This window comes from Coregonus clupeaformis, chromosome 13 (assembly GCF_020615455.1).
Source record: "Coregonus clupeaformis isolate EN_2021a chromosome 13, ASM2061545v1, whole genome shotgun sequence".
NCBI classification, from domain to species: domain Eukaryota; kingdom Metazoa; phylum Chordata; class Actinopteri; order Salmoniformes; family Salmonidae; genus Coregonus; species Coregonus clupeaformis.
In genome coordinates, this window is record NC_059204.1 from 6,967,878 (window position 1) to 6,971,503 (window position 3,626).

General features: G+C 47.9%; 1 long non-coding RNA gene across 2 annotated transcripts in view; it reads left to right on the top strand.

Annotated features, from left to right (window-relative positions):
- Nucleotides 1-3,309, top strand: part of LOC121579099 — a 94,051-nt gene extending 90,742 nt beyond the window's left edge. The window contains exon 4 of one of the 2 annotated variants that reach the window (XR_006002866.2): nt 3,078-3,309. This is a non-coding gene — a long non-coding RNA (uncharacterized LOC121579099). The remainder of the gene's footprint in view (nt 1-3,077) is intronic. The other variant, XR_006002865.2, reaches the window with a different exon arrangement.
- Nucleotides 3,310-3,626: the final 317 nt, after the last annotated feature.

Below are 3,626 nucleotides of genomic sequence, written 5' to 3' on the forward strand. Positions count from 1 at the left end.
ACCCACACACACTCCCACCCACCCACACACACTCCCACCCACCCACACACACTCCCACCCACCCACACACACTCCTACCCACCCACCCACACACACTCCCACCCACCCACACACACACACTCCCACCCACCCACACACACTCCTACCCACCCACCCACACACACTCCCACCCACCCACACACACTCCCACCCACCCACACACACTCCCACCCACCCACACACACACACTCCCACCCACCCACACACACTCCCACCCACCCACCCACACACACTCCCACCCACCCACACACATTCCCACACACCCACACACACTCCCACCCACCCACACACACTCCCACACACACTCCCACCCACCCACACACCCACCCACCCACCCACACACACTCCCACCCACCCACACACACTCCTACCCACCCACACACACTCCCACCCACCCACACACACTCCTACCCACACACACACACTCCCACCCACCCACACACACTCCCACACACCCACACACACTCCCACACATTCCCACACACCCACACACATGCACACATACAAAATTACATACCTAAAATAAGCATACACATACTTCAAACAAGCACTTGGCAGGCTCGGTGCACACTTACAGTCCCAGTGAAAAGTTTGGACACAACTACTCATTCCAGGGTTTGGAATGGTGGAGAGTGCCATGGTGGAGAGTTTGGAATCTGATTGATTGATTGCTTCTGTGGACAGGTGTCTTTTATACAGGTAACAAGCTGAGATTAGGAGCACTCCCTTTAAGAGTGTGCTCCTAATCTCAGCTCGTTACCTGTATAAAAGACACCTGGGAGCCAGAAATACTTATTTCCCTCATTAAAATGCAAATCATTCTGCAGCGATACGCCATCCCATCTGGTTTGTGCTTATTGGGACTATAATTTGTTTTCAACAGGACAATGACCCAACACACCTCCAGGCTGTGTAAGGGCTATTTGACCAAGAAGGAGAGTGATGGAGTGCTGCATCAGATAACCTGGCCTCCACAATCCCCCGACCTCAACCCAATTGAGATGGTTTGGGATGAGTCGGACCACAGAGTGAAGGAAAAACAGCCAACAAGTGCTCAGCATATGTGGGAACTCCTTCAAGACTGTTGGAAAAGCATTCCAGGTGAAGCTGGTTGAGAGAATGCCAAGAGTGTGCAAAGCTGTCATCAAGGCAAAGGGTGGCTACTTTGAAGAATCTAAAATCAAAAATATATTTTGATTTGTTTAACACTTATTTATTTATTTTTGGGGGTTACTACATGATTCCATATGTGTTATTTCATCGTTTTGATGTCTTCACTATTATTCTACAATGTAAAAAAATAGTAAAAATAAAGAAAAACCCTTGAATGAGTAGGTGTGTCCAAACTTTTGACGCTGCCTGCCCTCCAGGACATCTACAGCACTCTGTGTCACAGGAAGGACAAGAAGATCATCAAGGACCTCAGCCACCTTGGTCACGGCTACCATCTAGAAGACTAAGGCAGTACAGGTGCATCAAAGCTGGGACCGAGAGACTGTTAAACAGCTTCTATCTCCAGACCATCAGACTGTTGAACAGCTTCTATCTCCAGGCCATCAGACTGTTGAACAGCTTCTATCTCCGGGATCCTTCGGGGGCGAGGGAGAAACCGAGGACAAACGAGGGTGGTCGAGAACAGACCTTCTCTCCCTCCTGCGTTCCCGTAGCCGCCCATCAATCTTTATGGTCAGGGCTATGAGGGAGTCGAGGTCCATGGGTAGCTCCCGAGCTGCGAGCTCGTCTTTAATCCCCTCCGATATTCCATGAAGGAAGGTGTCGAATAGGAACTCCGGATTCCAGGCACTCTCGGCGGCCAACGTGCCAAAGTCTACCACGTAGTCAGCCACACTACGGGAATCCTGACGTAGTTGCAGTAGCTGCCGAGCCGCCTGCCTCCCGGACATCGGAGAATCGAACACCTTTCGTACCTCCGCCATGAAAGCCTCCAGATTAAGGCACACGGCGGTTTGTCGCTCCCACACCGCCGTAGTCCAGGCGAGCGCCCTCCCAGACGAGGGCTGCAGCTCGAAGCACTGGGAGAGAAATGACCGGCAGGTTCCAGGGTGTGACACACATCTCCTCTATGCCATTGTTATTGTCCATTGTATGGGCATTTTTACCATTGATTATTGTTGTTACGGATTGTCCCGTTGACAATATTGATTACTATTATTATTTAAATTATGTTAATAGTGTAAATGAATCACTTAATACGCTTTGGCAATATGTAAATTGTTACATCATGCCAATAAAGAGAGAGAGAGAGATGAGGAGGAGAGAGAGAGAAAGAAGGAGAGCGAGAGAGAGAGCTAGAGAGAGAGCGAGAGAGCTAGAAATCGAGAGAGCGAGAGAGAGAGCGAGAGAGATGAGGGGGCAGTGGAAACACCCCTGGTGTTAAGAATTCACCTGCAAAAAAACTCCCTCCGCCTCCGCTTTCTCATCTGCATTCTCTCATCTGTATTCAGAGTCTCTCCTCCCTCCCTCCCTCCCTCCCTCCCTCTCTCTCTCTCTCTCCCTCCCTCCCTCTCTCGTGATCTGCCTCTTCCCAATCTCCTGTCATTCTGCAATGCTCTACCTGCACCAAAGCACTGCACTGTCCATCAGAACCCTGCACACACACACACACACACACACACACACACACACACACACACACACACACACACACACACACACACACACACACACACACACACACACACACACACACACACACCCTTCACTTCCGGCTCCCACTCCCTCTCACACACAGACACTACTTCACTGCAGAAACGACACATTCTCCACTACAGCACTGAATCACAGCATATTCATAATCAAGACTGTATTGTACCACAACTAAATCCATGTATAATCACAATATTAATGCTAAAATGTGTGTTAACGTTTGTCAAGTGATATTAAGACAATAATAACTGCAATCTATTGATATTTTGTGTAATAGATAAGAAGCTTCATTAATCTCTCTCTCTCTCTCTCTCTCTCTCTCTCTCTCTCTCTCTCTCTCTCTCTCTCTCTCTCTCTCTGTGCTTCCCAAGAAGAAGGAAAAGGTGAAGAAGAAGAATGTATTTGACTAGTGGTGCTGAAACTAAGAAGAAGAGCCCCCTTTATATGCTGTATGCTGACATTTACAATGATGCCAAATACCTACTGAATACCATTTGGTAGACAACTAGCTAATTCTTCCAAGTAAGTCCCAGAGAGTAGCCATCTGCAGTATTTCTCTGGAAATAAATACCAGCTGACACAGGACTGGACTTTATAAATAAAGCATTGCCTCAATTAAAGTGTCTTCTACTGTGTCTACATGTACAGTTGATACGTTAGGTTACAGAGTTCACTGTCTACATGTACAGTTGATACGTTAGGTTACAGAGTTCACTGTCTACATGATGTACAGTAACCTATTAGTAATTAATGCTCTCCAACCACATGTAGACCTACGGTACAGTAAAGAATGTGAGCTCACACACAGGCCTTAGATGTTAAACATCAAACTCCCGTTTGTTATAGACCGCCCTCTGCTCCTGCCTGGGCTCTGATTGGTCCTTACACCTCCTCAGGTCTGTTATAAATCAAATCAAATC